The sequence below is a fragment of the Nothoprocta perdicaria genome, unplaced genomic scaffold, assembly GCF_003342845.1.
Source record: "Nothoprocta perdicaria isolate Ctin4 unplaced genomic scaffold, notPer1 scaffold_190, whole genome shotgun sequence".
In the NCBI taxonomy this organism is placed as follows: domain Eukaryota; kingdom Metazoa; phylum Chordata; class Aves; order Tinamiformes; family Tinamidae; genus Nothoprocta; species Nothoprocta perdicaria.
The window spans coordinates 1240040-1259650 of record NW_020455094.1 but is presented as its reverse complement, the minus strand read 5'-3'; the positions used below and the strand labels follow the sequence as shown (position 1 = coordinate 1259650).

The window sequence follows — 19611 nt, the reverse complement described above, 5'->3', positions numbered from 1 at the left end:
AAGATCCTTAATATTAATTTACTTTTACTTTAATTTAGAAAGGAAGTTTAGGGATTTTACCAAGGTTTGATTTTCTGTTGGGAAGACCTAAGAGATTGTATATAAAAATATTTGACAGTTTTTGCATGCTGAACTTCAGAAGTAGACCTAATTGGATGTTTGAAAACCACCTGTATTAAACCAAAGCCTACCATAACTGATGTCCTGTTTTTAAGTGAAACAAAATAAAAAAAGGCAGAATTTGTTTTCAGATAGATAAACTTGCTCCTTGCAGAGCTTGCAATGCAAACATTATTGCAGGAGGAACCTGGAAGCAAAACAGATTTCATTGTTCACCCTGCAAGAAGATGAAGCTTTCGAAAAGGAGAAAATAAACAAGGAAATACTGACAAGTAAACAGGCTCTAAAATCATCTAACAGAGAGCTATTTGTAAACTAAGTTTGGCATGAAATTATCGGCAGACCAAGGACAGTAAAATAATTCAAAGAGTGGTAGAAATAAAAGTAATCAAGAAAAATAGCAATTTAGAGCATCTGCAGCACTCAGGATGGACAATTTTTAGAAACTTGACTCAGATTTAAGAAACTTTTTTACCAGTATAAATAACATGAAATATGTTTTACAGTAAGGGCTTAAATTATTAAAGTTCCTGTATTGCCCTTCTATCGTGCTTTATACTCTTTTGAAAGCTTTCCTCCCATATCTCCTTCCTTCTTCTGGGAGGTATTTTATTGGTCTACTTAGCATGACTTTTCTAAAAAGGGATTGTGGTCCAGCACTTTAAAAATGATACTTCTGTTGAATATTTTAGCAAATATCTTTTTTAATGCATCATTTTGTGGAGGTTCCAGCTTTTCTCTCATTCTACCCATTCCTAGCAAATTGTTCAAGCATCTTAGCTGATGAGACTCCAAAAAGGGTAGGAGTATGTGTATCGCAAATGTGGTGTATCAGTGGGAAAAACAGCACTTGTAGTGTTTCTGCAAGTAGCTCTCCACTGAATATTCTGCAAAATGCAAATTTTTCTATTAGTCAAGAAGCTTTCTCAAATGACATACATAAACAAAACTATTGTAGAATTAGGAATCAGTATTTTTGTTTTCTTTTCTTTTGTCTGTAGCTTGGTGTCCTCACCTCATGCAGGGAGAGTGAATATCTAATTTTTTTTCATCCATGGCTGTTGTTTAACGGGCTTCACAAAAACATCAAGCTAAATGATCTGTTGTCTCTTTTGACCTTAGCAGTAATGCTTTCCTCTTTGCCTTGCAAAGGAGCTTTTCCCTATGGACATACCCATCCGTTTCTGTAAGGTAAAAGGAAGTAAAAGCTGAACTGAAGCTAATTTTGTTTACTGGAGGACATATCTAAATGGTTAGGAACAAATATGTGAAGTAAATCAGTGTCTGATGACTTGAATTTTTTCTCATGCTTCCTAACCTTATGAGTATGCTGTGTTCCTTACCTCTCTTTTCTTGCTTTGCAAATCTCCTACAGTGCGTTGGTGGGCTGGCATAGAGAAGAAAGGAGCTGATTACAACTGTTCAGAATGTTATGGATAAATGATTAAAAAATAACAGTTTGAGGGGGGAAAAAAGTGCTTTCCAGACTATTATTAATTTCACAGAGCAGCAGTGAGGTTAGATCTGTTCAGGTAGCCAGTTCTTTTACTTACTGTTAGGGTGTGTATGTACTTTTTCAAGACAAGGCAATGGCACATTCATTAGATTTTTTTTTTTTTTTAATGAAGTCTGGCTACATGCACTTGGATTAAATACAAGCAAAAATAAAACTTGCATTGGTTCAGGAAGTTTGCTTTGTGGTTCTTTGGAAAAGAACATTCTGTCTCCTCTTTACAAAACCCATACAAACAGTCATTTGGCACAGATGCTGTTCTTTGTAGATACCTTACTTTAAATTATCTCTTGGTCATTTTGCAAGATTAAGTATCACAGTTCCTATTTCCCGGATAAATTCTATCTTGTATACTTGTGCTTTCCCTTTGCAAGCCACATCTGCAGATTTAAATGGCTAATATTATTAAATGTTCTAAATATTATTTGAGATCTGCTTGTGGAAAAAAATGAACAAGAGAAATGGTGTATGTGAATTGTAGAATAGTGTTTACAGTGTTTATAGAATACTACTTATTCAGGAGTGGTTATATCTCATTGTAGAAATGACCATGTAAATATGGCTTGTTATACTTGTTGATATTACAGAAGAAGAGCTATAGAGGTACAGAATAGCAGTAAAGTATCCATGATCATAAGGAACATTTCTTTATCAGATAGCTCAAGAATGGCACACAAGCTTTGTGGCAAGATGTCCTTTTCATTTTTGTTTAAAAATTTTAGGGATATTGTTAAGCTACTTTAGTTTACTCTTGAAATCAGTAGTGAGGGCAATATATTTTATGTGGGTGTATAACCTATTTCTTGCATGTGAAAAATTGTCAGGAGCCTTTGGAATTATGAATAAAAGCAGGGAATGAAATGTGTGCTGTGCAACTTTAATCAAACAGGGAGAAATCTCTAGTGCCCTCTTTTGATAACCTATTCTATGGGACCAATTAGAAGGTCCCATTAGAAGGACCAATTGAGTGATGTTGATAGACTATTGGACTGATTCCCTGAGTGGCCTTAACGCCTATTGACTTGAGCTCTTAACCAGAAGGGAAATGAAAGTTACCTTGTACCGTGTAGGAGTCAGTCCAACTTGTAGTAAGGAGTCAGTCCAACTTGTAGTAAATAATATTTCCAGACAGTGATAAAGCAGACATACATGCTCTCCGAATAAATCTCTGCTGTAATAACTTGGAAGTGAAGGTTTACAGACATATTGGAAAGTAATTTGTGAGGAAAAAAAATATTAAAAAAAAATCCAACTTTCTGCTTCCATACATTTAAATACAAAGATTAAAATACGGATCACCATGTTTCTTATCTCTCTAGCAAAGCTTTTTTCCTATAATTAAGAAGGCATGAATTTTCTAATTGATGCCAAATCCAATCTGAGCCACCCACACAATTATTTCACCCTTCCCTCCACCTCCCATCACTATCTGATATTTTGTTTGCACAGTCATTATTCATTAACTGTGTTCATGTCCAGGGCTCCAAACAAGTGAAATCACATTAGTGAGGAGGAGCTCCGAGACTCACGAGTGAAATCTGTTGCGGCGGGTTCTTCTGTTTTTCATTGCCTTTCAAAGCAGAATCTCAACGTGTGTCACAAATTTTGGAGAGCTAAGGAGCTTTAACACAGTGAATTCACTAGTATTTGATGCATTCTTCACTTAGCGGAATTCTTTGAGTCCTTCCCATTTCTCAGTAAAATCAAATTCTTCGTAAGAAGCTACACAGATCACAAATTACTCCTGGAAAAGAGGTCTTTTTTTTTTTTTTTCTTTAATATGTGCATGCACATATGTGTATACATATAAATTATAGTTGGGCCTATTCGCCTGTCTCCGAGTTTTACAAATTAGCCTGTTTTTTTAGAAGTAACTTCCTACTATATTCCTTTTTTCTTTTTTTGCTGTATCTTCAGGTGGCTGATTCCACCCTCTTGCTTATTTTTGTTTGAGAGATGCATGCATGCAAAGGTCTCTTTTGGTATGTTGCTGGTTTGGTTGGGTTTGGTTTGATCTTGGTTCTTTTGGAATCAACAGCAACCCTCTTTTAATGGCTCACACTACTGGCAAGCATTGAATGAGCTAGTAATAGTACCTGGCTCAAGCCAGTGCTTTCTTGATATTTTGGAATTTCAAGTTTTTGACAAAATTAGTTGGTCATTAGATACGTCATCTCTGTAATCTCTGTTAGTAAGCAACCTGATAAGGTTCACTATATAGTTCAATACCTACTTCAATATATAGGTCAATATACCACTTCATAATGCCTGAAATATGCAGCTATCAGATCAGATAGATTGAATTGATCTATTGCTGCTTGGCCTTTTAGTGTATTGACTTGTTACTCACAATTCTTTGCTCTCTTGTATGTCAAATTGATCTGTATATTTACATTATTTATAAACGGATTTATCTTGAAATAAAAGACATCAGATTTGGCTCTGTAAGGGATGGTGGTGAATGCAACCTACTAGAGAAAGTCACAGAATTGAGACACTCTCAGGTTGATGTCTGAAACAGAGCAAATAATAAGAGCACACAACCAAAACTGGTGCAGGTTTAGTAAAACTGGATAGACTAAGCTTGCCTGAAATCTTGAATGTCAGATTCCAAGTTGAGAGGTAGGAGGCATTTGTGGAAAAAGTGGGAGAATCCCTTTCAAAGTCCATTCTCTCTCTCCTCTGCCTCTTGGCTTGTTTTTCATATTAGTCTCCCTTTTCTGCATCCTCCTGAATACTCCCTTTCCCCATTGGGTCAGTGTTTTCCAGTGTTTTCTTCCAGAATGAGCATGCACGGTGCCATCTCTGTTGAGGTTGGGTGGCTACTCATGGCCCCACATGCAGCTGCAACGTGTAGATCCCTACTCTGTCCAATGTACCTCTGTTGTGACACCCAGCACGCTGCCCTCGTGAGCACTAGAAGCACTTTTTTTCCCCTGCATTATGGATTATGGGTCTTCTGCAGGTTTCCACTAAATCTGACTTGGACAGACTGCTTCATAAGGGATAATGTTTGTTCCTGCTGGGTTTGCCACCTTCTGCTGCTACTGAGTGCTTCATCACCATCACATCATAGATTTACTGCTGAACCCTTCAGGAGAGATACAGCCCAAGCTGTTTGTGTAAGCCTGGGTTTAGGATGGATATTTTGCAGGTATCCAGACCATAAAGCCCCTGTCAGTTGTACTTTTGAATCCTTTTGGATACTGTGGGTATTTTAGGAAGTTTGCGTCTCGAAGCAGCCGATGATCCCTAAACAGAAATATCCTTCTAACCAGAAATATCTTCCTCTCTCCCAGCACGGAGAAATCAGATTTTAAATGTCACTCCTTAACAAGCCGAGCTGGTGGCATTCAGTGCAATTGCAAACCCAAACCGGTTTCTCTTCTGGTTTGTTTTCCAGTGAAGAGTTTCCTTTTGGGCAGCCCGCTTCCAAGCACCCCCGGAGAGGAGATGTCAGCCACTTGAGCCGGATCGCGCAGTGGAAGAGACGGCACCTACCGAGACTGCAGCTCCTCTCCCAGGCACATGGCATCTGCATAAGTGGTCACTGGTGAGTGGCACCCGGACGTTGATGCTCCCTTGTGTCCTTGCTCTCACGTCATAACCAACAACTTCTAGCAAACTGGAGTCCCAGGACACAAAAGATTTGATTGCCATTCTTGTTTTTCCAGAAGGGTGACTGGTGAGCTTAGTGAAAAGGGGGCTGGTCCACTGTGCCAGCTAATCCTAGGAAATCCTTCTTATTTGTTTGTATGTTTATGGGTTTTTTCTTTCCCCTCCCTCCTGTGAATGAGGAACTTCCTGGTGAGAGCAGACTTTCCATCTGGAGCAGTAGGTATGTTGCATGACACCCTGTGGGAGAGCTCTTTTAATCAGGGAGAGGTTTCATGCCCTGTGCCTTGGTCTGAAAATACAAGCTGTGGGGCTCTGATAACAGCAGCAGTGACTGGTTTTTGGCAACAAGAGGAGGATTTAAAATGAGTATGTGTGTGTGCGTGTGTGCTCCTACACCCCCTCTCCAGCTGAATGGAAAATGAAACTCTCCAAAGCCTTTTATGTAGCTATGTCTTTTTTTTCCTTTTTTTTTTTTTTTCTTTTTTTTTTTCCATCTCCATGTGGGTGTACACAGACAAACTTCATGCCCAGCTGCCTTTTGAAGATACTTTTTAAGAAAAGAGGCTGCTTGCTTTGACCTCTCATGTCTGTCTTCAGTTCAATAATAGTTATATTCTCTTAGCAAAAGATAATGACTTGTACCTTTTTTTGTAGGCAGGGGAGGCGATTTTCATCAGTTCCTCCCATATGTGATTTTTTTTTAATTTCCTGATAAAACAATAGCAATCTGCTTCCCTGAGCAGCTGAGATGCTGCCATTCTGTGAAACCAAGTACTTGGAGTGCTACCTTGCACCTCCTTAACACCCTGTTTTGCTGAAGATGCTGCTGTGCTGGACTGCTGTTTTCCCAGCAATGTTGCACCGAGGAATTGTTATCAATGAGATGCAACCCAGCCTGCAAAACACACATTGATTATTAAAAACAAAAGTATGTTCCCCTTAGCTAGAACTAAGCATTCAGATGCCTCTGTGCAGCTTAGCTGGGGAAAAGTAGGCCCTGTGTAGGTTGAGGGATTCCCACTAAAACATCAATATAGTACAACTCAGCATCAGATATGGGAACTTTCTGTGAATATCCGATTTCGCAACTGGGGCTTTAAGCAAAACCACTCAAAGTTATCTTCCTGAGAGGATATAAAGAGAACCTCTTAAGGGTGGGTGGGAGAAGGGAGAGATAAGCCCAGGGGAGAAGGGAGAGATAAGCCCAGGGCTCTTGTCCGAGTCCTTCGGATTTTTAACCCATCGTTAGCAGTATTCCTTGGCACACTTGGACAAAAGCTTGGAGGCAGGTTCGTCATGGAGCTGTGCCTGCCAACCTGGCTGTCCACAGCTTCTGATAATTTTTTCAGACCTCTGACTTTCAGTGTAATTCTGGCTTTATGCTGGAGGAAGCAAAGACCCAACAGGAACTCGAGGATGTGTTTCAGTGTTCAACGGTTTAATAGACTGGCCCAAACCAGTGTGTTTTAAATAATGTAAAGTTTGGAACACCCAATTTTGCACTGTGGTGAAGTATCCCCTTTTGCAGATTGCAAGATACCTGCCCTTAGGTGCACATTAGGTGTACATTTATCACTGTTCTTCCTGCTTTGGGTCAAGCTCAGCAGCTGCTCTCTTGGAGATCGCCTGAGGTGTATGCTCTTGTTTTACATGATCTTTAAATAATGAAACAGCTTCAGTGCGAACTCTGGCAGCTTTTAAGGAAAAAAGTTGTTAAAATTGATATAATTATTTTTTCTGAATGGGTAGAAAAAGGGAAGGTAAGTAGCAATTAAACAATGTGTTTTTATTCAAAACTATTATCTCTTGGGGAGATGAACGTTTTCTCACTAGTATTTTTGGTTTTTAGAGACCAGATTGTTGTGCAAAAGCCTCATTTTGTGTATATTCAAGGCTGCTTGCATTCTGTCAAACCTGTAGCACAGGCTGTCTCACAGCTTTGAATGCCGGCATGGGGGAACTGGAAGAAATCCTTTGCTCACTTTTAGTGGGTGGGAAAGCACTTCTGATTGCATGCAGAAGCTGCTTTCGAAATCCAGGATCATCCAGAGGATACACCGTAAATTCGCTGTACAAATAAAGACTGAGTCAGCCAACACCTGCTGATCACGTCAGGTAGTGACTGCACCATGACGTGAACTGCCATGTGTGATGAATATGTCCTTCTTGGTAGGTTTGTCTCCCCTGTTGTCCCTTCCTTATTGCCACACACATAAATCTGTGCAAGTTCAAATGCAGGGTTTCTTTTTGTTTGTTTCTGAAAGAGCTGTGGTAATGCCATGTTCTTCTGAAATTACAGTTTTTAGCTCTGTCTGTAACCTAAAGTCTCACAAGCAAATTGTTTGCTGTTTCTTGTATTTACACAGCGCTTTTCCCTAATTACAAGCAGCCCATGCTCTCAGGGCACTATTATAATGACATGATAAGCTGGTGCAAGTACTTTAGAGTTGGGTAGATGAACTTCCTCCCTCATTGCACCCCACGAAATTATGAACCATCATAAGCCCACAAGTGACTAATGATCAGCTATGAAAGAATGCCTTGAAACTTAAGAAAAGATTAGCTTAAGCCGTGTTTAAACAAACCAGGGCCTGCACTTGTTTACAGATTTTTTTCTTAGATCTGTGGAGTTACTAGAACTAGATGAGCATTTCCGCTGGTTTCGTTGTAATAAAACCTAATCCTTTTATTTTTTCTTGATGGCAGTAAATGGATTTAACCTCTGACAAAATTACTGATACCTGCTCCTATCACCTTGGCTTTGTGTTTAAACATGAAATTCCTAAAAGCCATTGTTTTCTAACTCCGTGTTTAAAAATGCTCAATTGCTATATCTTTTAAGTCCCATCACCAAGACATGGAGACCTTGCTGCTTGGCTTACCTGGGGACATTGCCTTTGCTGCAGCACTGAGGTCCAGGTGCTGAGAGCAGCCACGGCTTGTCATGATGGGCAGTGCTTTTTCCTTTTTGTGGCTGTGGAGGTTTAGAAATGATCTTAATCTCATTTCTCGAGTGACTTGGGGAGTGACTTGAATCTGTTGTGCAAGGATGCGAGGCGCTATTCTTTCCATTTGCGCCGAGTTCACAGTTATTTTACTGTCTCAGACAGCTTTTCAGAGCCGGAATCCAAAATCACGGAGCTCCTGTGGAGTGATAGACGCAGAATGGGAAAGGAGCATTGGGTGAGAAAGAGGAGGAAGGACTGGAACAGACCTCTGCACAGGAGATGGTGTCTGCTGCCTGCAGGCACTAAGCAGGCTTGTGTTTCGGGTGTAGGTGGGATGCTTTTTTGCAAGTTGCAAAATAAAAAGCAAGTTGCATTCCTAGTGCAGAGGGAAGGGCGCAGGGAAGGTGTGGCAAGTGGATGGTATATTTATATAATGAAATACTGCGTTTGCCGAGCCCGTAGCTAGAAAGATTTCTAAATTAATTGCTTCTTCTAGTATCCTTTTAACTCGAGGCGTAGGAGGAGAGTGGGGTTTTTTGTTTGTTTTTGTTTTTTTTTTTGAATTTTCACTGAATACAGAAGTGCATCCATTTGCTGCAACAGGCGAGCACACCAAGCTGATGAAAATTAAATGAGCACCGAGATCCGGTTACATAAAAACAAGCCCCCCGCGGGGAAGGAGCGCGGAGCGAGCACCCTTCATCCGCCCGGGTCCAAGAGGACCGGAGCTGTTTGCCTTGGCCTCCACCTCTGTTTGGAGAGGTTGCTGTGGTGATGAATAGCCTGGGCGCACGCGCACCGTGATTATTTCTTTATGTATAAAACAGTGGCCGTCACGTGGCTTGTCGCTGCCCACCTCCTGTTCCCCGGAGGGGAGTTGAACAAGCAGAACTGCTGTCTTAGAGTCAGTTCTGCAGGAGATCTCCAGCCCCTGGCTTTGCTGCGCTGCCTGGACCTGAGCAAGGGTAGTACATGGGGAAATGCACTTTCCTCTGTAACAGCAAGCGGGAAAGCCCTAGTTAGATGAAATTCCCTCTCTCCCCTGCCCCATACCAGTATGGCAAATAATACTTTTATATCTATCTGTATAGTTCCTTCCTAATCTCTATTTAGCTATAAATGCTACAATAAAATAAAAAGAGTGCCACAGCTGTAGAGTGTTCTTCATGTTGAGATATGAAAGTGTGATCTAACAGCTGCACAGTGATGCAAAAATAAGCTTAAATATGTAAGAATGTTTTGCATTTTTGAGATTATTTTAAAACCTTCATGAATTCTCACTGGTACAAGTATAGTTTGAGGGCACAGTTATCTGAAGGGGACATTATAAACATCACTTCCGCAGAGAGAATTGCTTTCAAGAAAGTCTTGGAAATTGTATTCATTTTGGATTTCTAGCATTGCTTCAAGGGTGAGAAGCAAAGATGAGCAAGCAAGACACTAGTGAAACATTATGCTTTTCAGCAAAATATAAATCTCGATTTTCTAATTTATAGTTTTACCCCTGAAACTAGAAAACTCAAAATCATGGGAAGGATTTACCACCAGAGACAGCTCTTGGACCACTTTCTTCCCTGTATATTGCCCCTGTTCCTAATGGTACGAAGTGGCACCATATGTAAAACTTGTAGCAAGTTATAGGAAAAAAAAAGTCTCTCAGAGATGATCCACAGCCCATGACAAATACAGTGAAATTGGAGTTTCTACTTTTGCAATTCCTTCCCCCCCATAAACGCACATGTTACTCAGTTCTGTGTCAGCTTTCCATCTCCTGGATGGGAAAAACAATTCCTGGTGGTTTCATCCAGGAGGCTAAGCACTTCCAAGATTGCATTGCTCTTGACTGTAGCAATAGTGAAAGGCTTGAAGAGTAAGAAGAAAGCTTGCTAATAGCACAAGGGTCTCTTACAGTCTCTGAAGGAGGAGGGTGTCACAGCAAGAACCTCCTTGCTGAGTTGGAGCAGTCAGAGAAATGTCCCCTGGCAGATCTGTGAAGCAGGTTGCCTTGGAGCTTTCACCAGCACAGTCAAAACGGTGTCAGCTTCCTTTTGGGGCTCACTTATTTAAAATTACCTTCATTAAAGGTATATTTCATAATGTCTTCTAACACCCTGTTCAAGCTTGCTTCCTGGATTTTTGAGAATGTGGAGCTGCAGTTAATAGAATAGAGCCTGCATTTACAAAAATAGCAGCATTTTTACTACTATTTGTACTTTTGTGTGTTTTACTTACCAGCTCATTCTCCAAGGCTTACACTGGACACCTACCATACTTCTTCAAATCCATTTGTTCTGTTCTAGGCTGCTCATTTGAAAGATTTTGTGATGAACAAGTTTGCTTTACAAGCGTGTGATTAGCAGCAGCTGTTTGTAGTCACTGCTTTAAACTGAATCCATCTGTCAATGGGCTCCTTAATGTGCAAACTTCATGTTGTCAGAGGATTTTATCTAGGTGCCATTTGCCAAAAAAAAAAAAAAAAGGGGGGGGGGGGAGGCAAGAAATCAAAAGGGAATGGGCTTGGATGAGCTTTGGGGTGTCTCTGGAATTTCATTGGTAGTGTTGTGGCTTTATCAGGTGAGAGATGAATTACAGTGATTGTCTAGGATTTTAAAAGTCATATACAGGTAGAGATTCAGGTATAGGTGGTATGGACAAGTTGGGAGAGAATTGAAGTAGCTTTTGTAGAAACCAGTGCCTAAAGCTTGTGTGAGGGGGATGGCGTGCGTGTGTTTGTGTATATAGCTTGTTTTGTTTTATTCTTGACTCTTCAATGAACCTTCATCACTTGACGGTGTTAATTCTATTCAAAAGCTGGTTTGTAATAAAGGTCTTGATAAATTAAAGAGGGGATAGGAAATCTGGCTGACTCTTGGGCTGCTCTATGTGCCAGATCAGCAGTTCAATTGACGCTAAATTTAGTGTTGGCAGAAGTATAAAGAAGAAGAAAAAGACAAAATCCCTCTGGCTTTATAAACTTGTGTTTTATGTCAGCTGAAGCCAGTACACTGTCTTTAAAAAGAAGTGTCTCTTGTCCTGAAGAAAGACAAAAATGTTCTAGCTTTTTCTTTTAGTGCATATAAATAGCAGCATTGTGCATCCTAGAGTCCTAGAGTTATTCTTCTACATCTGATAAAACAGACTTTTTTCCCCTCTTTTTAATACTGGAGACTCATTAATGTATTCTACGTAGAGACAGTGAAAATTGCACTTTGAGTGAAGAGATTGATTGATGTTGGCTTGTGTGAAGAAAATATGGCTGGCAGAAGGAGTCAATGCATGCTCTTTTATTTTTTTCCTCTGAAATGCATTGTTTTTCCTGTGTGTGTTTATTCAGGGAACCTAGTAGAGGAATGGAATTGCTTTAATGCTGACAGTATCTTGTTATCTCTTTAAAATAATGCTTAATAGAGTTAAAATATTATTGTTATCCTCTGGTACTCTTTGAACACCGGGAAAACACATGGAATCTGTAAAATCTGTCCCTTAGCTGCTTGAATTTAGAAATCCTTCTAGCTAAGGGCTGGGCAAATGCTGTAACTGAAGAAGAAAGCTTTTACTGTTTTCTCTTCCTTGCCTCCAGCACTTAAGTCAAAGGTTACCTGCACTTAAACTCCAGGTAGTACATGCTTTAGAAACATCCTCCTGTTAGAAATGTTTGATTGCATGAGGTATGAAATATGGGGATTATAGATGGCATTTTAATAAATGGCTGTAAAAGTGTTCTTTACCCGGCCTGCAGTTGTAGCTTGTTCCTGGAAACACAGCTCTGAACCTGTAAGGTACAGGCAGTGCTAACTGAAGAGCTCTGTGGTCTCTGTAAATCGCTGCAATGCCTGGTGAAGGCTTGAAATTGTGATGGTTGATCCAATAAACGTGTAATAGTGAGACTGTTTCATGTAGGCTTAATAAATAACCTGATGGAGACTGTATTAAGGCTGCTTAGTTTGTATCGTAGCTGTTACATCTGAATCTGAAGGAATATTTTTGTTCCCTTGAGGGTGGAAATTTCTTCCATTTTGTATTTATTTTGAAGTTGAATATGGAAAACTCTGCCGACACACAGACAGGTCATGTAGTATTAAATATAGTACTAAGCAGTAAGGTAGAGGTGGGCTAAAGATGGCCTAAATTTGTAAAGGTGAGCTAAAGATGGCATAAATTTGTCCTTCACCTTGGATACTTAATTATCAAATTTAGTTTTAGCCAAGCTACTTTTGTTATGTCTGTAGTCAAACAAGATTGATAAAATTGTACTGCTGGAAATTGCACTTTTCATTGTGAGATGAAAATGTAGCTTTCCACTGCTTGGGGGAATAAGTGCTTTGATGTTGCAGAGAAGCCACTGCATGTTGCCACTTTGAAATCCTCAACAGCTAGTTACAGCTGCATGCTCTTGTCATGTTCTGCATGTGCTTTAAAGAGGAAAGATAGATGCCCGTTTCCTGTATCCTACCATCCCTTCTATTGCATGGGCAATATGTGTTCAGTCACTAAGTAGCTGCCTGAGGACGTATCTGGTGTTTTCTTTGAGGGGGAGGAAGCATTAAGAGCACACGCACTTGTCACTGCAGGCGCTAGGCCTTTTGCTGCTGCTCTTGCAATTGCTCATCCAAACACATGGACTGTTGAGTAGACAGGGCAGGGGTGACTGAGTCATACTCCAGTTTAAAAGAACAGCCACTTTCCTGCAGACATCACTTGAATTTCACTCTGCGGTTGCTCTACAGTTAGGCCAAGGCAAACCAGCATAACTGGGTTTTATGGCTAATGCTGTGTTTAGAGGCTGGATGTGTGGCAAGGCTTCTAGTACCGAGTTCCTGATGCCCATCCGATTTCATAGCGAAAGCCCTGCTGTCACAGCATGTGTCTTGCCTAAGTTATGCAACCTCTACAAAGCATAACAGTGCTGCATCTTTATTTTGCCTTACGGAGCTCAATAGTGTTTAGGACAAGGAGGAGAAAACTGCTGTGGTCTTCATTGGTGAACTGGGATCTGATCCACTTAACAGATTGCACGTTGACTGTGTATTCCTATCAAATAGTGCTGGGAGGGATTACATCATACTTTTGAGAAGCTTCAGGAATCTCTTAGCTCTCTTCAGAGAGGTGTGTAGCTAGTTGAAGCTACTAAGTGACATAATAAGTTGAAAAACTTTGATTTATTGTATATAGAGTAAATGAGGAAATGTGAGTTCTTTCTTGTAAAGAAAGGTAAAGTTTGGGATACTGGTACAGCCTTGATAGTCATACACTTTTATAGCACTCGTCTATAACAGCCAGTTGAGTTTCAGTTTATAATGAGAAAGGGTTTCACTTCAGTTTTACTTATCATTCCTGCTTCAGTTTTCACACTGATCCCTCTGCAGGGTTAAGAAAAGAATTTTCTTTTGTTTCTGAAATTCTTAGTAAAGGTCACAAAGATCATTTGCTTTTGACGTGGCCAAGTGTCAAGTACTAGTTGTTAGTAAATGTAAAATATTAAATGAATCAAACACTTGAGCCATGATTAATTATGTATTGACTGTTCTTCCTACAGGAAAGCATTTTTATTACAGTGCTCACTAATCTTTTTTTGTATGCCTTTTAAAAAACTTTATTGCTTTTATAAATGTTAAATTGTTTCTCATTGTTATATTTTTCTGAGAGAAAAAGAAGCCAAAAGGAAATCCAAATCAGAACTCCATTTTTTAATATTGTACCTTATGTGAAAAGCAGTGTTTTATTTTGAAGTAATTCATTGTTTATTGGATACTATTAATTGAAAAAACAGGGAAATTTTTCAGTGTTACCACTGAAGGCATTTTATATGGCATTTTGCTCATCATCTCTCATAAAGATGTCTTTATCACTCTAAAAAGCATATTTATTTGAAAATTTTGTATTAATATAGAAAGTACAGTTACTTAAGAGGCTGCTTGATGTGGCAGAGTTGTTTTTCTCATTAGTTTTTTTCTTTTTAGGTGCTCCATATATTCATGCATATGTGATCAGTTGCTTGGCTTGCTCCCCCTCTTTGGTGGCAGAGAAACTCAAATTAATGAATAAGGGAAATTGGCAAAGCCTTTTTAACTCTTTCTTAAAGACCACTTTTGAAGCTAATGTTTGATCCTTTCAATCCTTCTAAGTGGGAAGCATTTGTAAGGTCTGTTGCTATTGCAAGATTTCACCTTTGATTTGAGCTGTTGCTGTGTGATCTGTGCCTTGCCGTAATAATACTCAGGTGAAATCAGTGGTTACAGCTCTTTGTAACCATTGCTTTAGGCCTCTGGCTTTGTGCCTGAAACTTGTGTGGCCTAGAAAAACTAAACTAAGACAGGCATGTGTGTCCTGTCTGACTTTCTGTTGCTTCTTGTGTATGCAAAACCTGCCAGTTCTTACTCTAAATTGCTCTGTGCTTAGGTGTTAGGCACTGTATGTGCTGTTGAAATAATGGAAGGTGCCTGTATGTCATTAATAGAATGTGTGAGGTCAAGTTTGTGCTGTACCTGGAAAGCTGTGTGTATGTTATAAAATTACATAATGCCTCGATATGTGCAAAAAGAAACCCCCTAAATACAAAAACAAAAGTAGACTGGAATTTGTAACCTACTGCTTTCACTAGGAATTCTGTATGTTCTCTGTTTTGCCTTGAAAATCTCAGTTGTCCTTTTTTTGGTCCTTATTCTTGATTTGCATGTTTTAAAATGACAATAAGTTAGTATGCACATATACATTTACAGTGTTTGTTGCTAGTGTTATCACAAAATAATAAAAATTGACCTTGGTCATACAGTTTTTAGGACTGTCTAGATATTTGTCTTGTAAAGTTAAGCTCCTGCCATGAAAATACTATGTTCTAATCCTTTAATACTAAATTCCTGATACTTTAATACCAAATTCCTTCAGGTAAACTAATGCTGATACTGGGTGTAGCCATGCTTCTCCCCTGTTACAACTGTATTCACCATTGTAAAATTCGAATGTTAGTGGGTAGGTGTTGCTCAGAAACAAAGTAAATCTTTACTTATTAAATGAAGGTTAACGCCCTTGAAACACTCGGTGAGGAACTTCATAAAACAGGTTAGCTCACAGAGAAAATGACACCTCTTTCCTGATATGCAAAATTATTTGTCATTTGGGGAAAGGTAAACCAGCACCTGAAGTCATGCCTGCTCTGTGGTTAAAATACTTGTACTTAAGGTAAAAAGGAGTAAATTATTTGCCACTTGAAGTTTTTAACAGAGTATTTTGAATGTCCTTCGTCAAAGTACGTAAGAAAAAAATATTATGCGGCATTGATGAATATTGCCCTGTTGGTCCTTACCTTGAGCTAGGTAGCAGTAAAGTCTGTTGTGAAACAAGACTTTCAGAAGAACTTAAAGCATTAATATTACCATTATTTTTAAGAGCTTCAGCATCTGGTTACTCTGAGATACTGAAAATGTTATAATCACAGCAGTCTTAGGCTTTATTTGGAGTTACTTTTCTGACACCAAACTACAAGGGCTACACACTTTGGTTTGTTGACAAAATATTGTCTAGCTCAGGCTGATCTTAGCTGTGACTTCACAACCTTAATCCTGAGGATATCCTGCCTAAGTGTTTGGATTTTGTCCCAAAAGTAGTGAAGTGCATCACTTCTAAGACTTGTTATATGCTGAAAAATATTAGAAGCAATGCATAGACTCTCAAGTAAATAGTGTGGCAGATAATTATTTGAGTTTTGTATGAATGGAAGTGGCTAAAATTTGATCTGCGTGACATATCTGTATTGGGAATGAGCAGGGACTATTCCAGTTTGTTTAGGTTGGAAAAATTAAATGCTGAGATATGAGTTGCTGAGTGAATCAGTGACTCCAGTAGAAAGGGAGAATGAGATGCATGTCACTTTTCTTATATAAAAGCAACTTTATTTAGACAGGAATCAATAGATCTGTTGTAAAGATCTTGTGCAGAAGTGATTCCATACTCGGACATCTCTAAAGTGATTGCAGTCTTGGAGAAGTCCCAAAGTTATTTCTGCACTTTCGTTTCACTCTGTCCTTGGCTGCTGTAGGAGCAACTTCTGTTGGAGCATGGAGCAAGTTAAATGTCTGGTACTGAAGAGGAAGAGAGAATGTGGAGCCTTTCCTGTTTGTGCTTTTCTGTTGGCTAAACGGATGATTCAAGTGCTGTTTTCCCACTGACTTAGTGCAATCATTGGTTTTAGTTGTAACCTTTACTTAGGACTTGGTCTGTCAATAGGTACTGAGGGTACATGGTGAGTTTGGAAGGAGGAAAGAGAAATCTTTTTTTAGGTTGTTACGTGTAGTTGTAGCAGTGTCCTCCCTGGAACTGGAGTGAGGAGGAAAGTAAGGAAAATGTGTGTCATTCAGAAAAGAGTGGAGTGTCCCCAGGTGCCTGTGTAGACAAGTGTGGTACCAGGTTTGGCCTCTGGACCATGTCCAGTGTCTGCACAGGCCTTGCAGTGGCTCTGTGTCCACAGCACTTGCTTCCCCCCCATGAAGTTTCGGTGGATGTTACCCCTTTCACTGCAAAACACAAACTGAAATGAGGAGTTGGGAGGTGACCCATGAGGGTCAGGACCAGCTTTATGTTTTCTGTAGATGAAATAAAGAGAGGAAAAAATAATACCTCAAGACTGAATGTGGAGTGTAGGAGAAACGAGTGTTGCATGCTTGAGATGGGATCTAGCCCAGGTCCTCTCAGCTGAGGGCCTCAAGCACCTTTCTTTTTCTGCAGATACTGATAAATAGTTGTGACTCATGCCTGGAGAGCTGCTGGTTCATTTCCATCTTACTGTGTCTGTGGCAGTGACAGAGATAGATGGGAAATGGAGTATTCCTTGGCATCCTAATTAAGGGCTCTGGCATAGAGTGTGCCTTGTGAGACCCTCTCGTTGGAGGGTGCAGGCAGAGGCAGCAGCTCCGGCCTCAGTGAGTTGTTTCTGCCTGACAAGATCAGTTGCCTGTTCCCCTCTCTTAACTATGTCATTGAGGAAGAAAATCAATGACCTGGAAGTAGGAAGAACACAGCTGCCCATCCCCTAAGGGCAATGAAGGGGTTTTACTGTTCCCAAAGCAGGAAATAAATTGCAGTGGGTCCAGGTATGTATGTTCTTAAAATACCTTTGTTATCGTGGTTGGTTTTTTTTTTTTTTTTTTTCACGGCGTACGCTTTTAACTAGAAACTTTTGACTTGACGTACTTTCCATCGCTCCAATATGTACTGATAAAAGCCTGTGTCCAAGGAAGCATATGACACCTTATCCAGTCTATATCTTACAGTAGTCCAAGGAAAGAATTGCTTTATTGCTTTTCAGAATGTGCAAAACATGTTGTACTCTGATTTGCTGCTCTGGAGCAGGGGCGTTACAGCTGTGCTCCCCTATTCTCAGTCACCTTGTGTTTGCCTTGCATGTTTCCAGCTCATTTTCCATCTTTCTCATAATTATTATTCTTCTAAGATTGCCTGTTAGGCTGAGCTTTAAGGACTGCTGTAGATACTATCACTTTACTGTTTGCAGAGGAGGAGATGCTGGCTATCTTCACACACGACTGAATCTGATGTGTGACTGAGTCTGGTGAAAACAGCTGCTTCAAGAGGGCTTTAAAATGAATAAATGAATAAAAAGGCTGTCAGAGGGTCATAGAAAATCATATTCAGGCTTTGGGAAATGGTGGGTTGCCTTAGATAACAATATGGTTGGGTAGCTTGGTTGTCTTAGCTGTAGAAATAGGTTGACTCATAGATCTCCATGGGCTGTCTCCCACCTTACCTTCCCTCTAGATGCACACAGTAGTGTCCCGGGACTCAGTGCTGGGCAAGGGAAGGGAATTGGTGAAGGAGTGTCTGGATATAAAACTAAGGGGTACTCTCAAGCACCTCTTCAGCTTGTGCAAGGGCAGAGAGGTGGATCAGCCTATGAAGAATTACCAGAGCTCTGCAGAAGCAGATTATTGCTCAGTCGTTATGGTTTTAGCCCTTTTAAAGTAATCACAGTAGACTTTCCCCTACCCCAACTCCAAATACGAGATAGTACATTTAGGATTTTCAGTTGCTTGTGGTATACAGTTTCCTCAGCATTTGGATGTCAGTGTGCTGCTGGGATATTGGTCTTGATCTTTTTGAGAGGATTTTTGCTCTACAGATGTAGAAATTAATTTAGAAATATAAATCAAAATTTGCAATGTGCTGTGAATATTGACCCATGCTAAGGGATTTCTAGTTGCAGCTGCCTTGTGCATGAGTGCCTTTTATCATGAATCCAAAGTACCAGTCAAGCATAGTCTACAGCAGCTTCATGAGCAATTATCACTGCCTCAGATACAAAACCGTTGCTATCCTACTTTTGGGCTTGTGCTTCCCTGTCTCTGCTGTATGCAGAATTGCTCCCTTTCTCTGTCCCCAGAAAAAGATGTGTCAACTCCTCCATATTTTTAAAATGCTGTAGATTTTGCTGTAGTGCAGAGGAGGAATACTGGTAATTCATCAAATTTAACTGGAGAAAAAAAAGTGGTTTTTTTAACAGCAGAGTTTCTAATTATTTTACTTTAGAAAACTCTCCTTAACTTATTTTAGTGTGTTTGTATTTACACACTGGTAAAAGTTTGTTTGAACTTCCAAAGCCAATTTGTAGAGATGATCTAAAGGGAGATTTTTTCACTTGGCTGCACAATTTCTAGCTTTTCTGTTATTTGTACTCTCTGAAAGCTGAGTTTTTCTTCTGACCATGCTGTGTGTTCTGATCTGAGATTTTATATTGCTTTGTCCAATGTTTGCTTAAAATGCAGAAGTTTTGAATTCCTTTCAATAAGTGGTCATAAACAAGCAAACCAAAACAAAAACAGATTTAATTTGATTTGGATTTGTTTGTCTTTATTTCCTATTGCAAAACATGTGGGAAGAAAAAGCCTTGGATAATAGCAGCTGTAAGTCTGGAAGCATCTAGTCTGCTCCTGAAGGTACTTTCTGTCTCCTTGGAGTGGGTGTACAGTAAGGATGCCAGTCCACATTTTGCTCCCTTTGGTCACTGTTGCATCATTTGCAGTCAGCCCTGATGCTTCTGGTTGGGACCAATGAGGGCTTCGGCCTTTAGTTCCTCATCTTTGTCCTTCAGCAGGTGACGTTTACTCATAATTTAAAAGCAGACTTGTGGAAACCATGTGAACAGATGTGCAGAGCTAAAGAGAACGTGAAGAGAATCAAGGGAATTGTGTTTAGAACAGTCTCTTTAGAAATATATCATCAAGTAAAGAATCTTATCAATAAAGTTGTATCAATAAAGTCCTAATTTAAGAGTCATAGAGAAAGAGAAGCACCCTTTTTTCCTAGAACTTCCTTTTTTGCTCCATCTTATTTTTTGCCTATTAAAAGAAGGTGCTCTTTAAAGTGACAAATCTCCTTTCAACAGTGTGTCAAAGCGCAATATGC

General features: G+C 39.8%; 1 protein-coding gene across 1 annotated transcript in view; it reads left to right on the top strand.

Moving 5' to 3' along the window:
• Positions 1-5074: 5074 nt before the first annotated feature.
• The window catches only part of EPS8 (epidermal growth factor receptor pathway substrate 8), a 96595-nt gene continuing 82058 nt past the window's right edge, over positions 5075-19611 (top strand). Inside the window, exon 1 of the mRNA XM_026037113.1 lies at positions 5075-5186. The gene's annotated coding sequence lies outside the window, so the exon portion shown is untranslated. The remainder of the gene's footprint in view (positions 5187-19611) is intronic.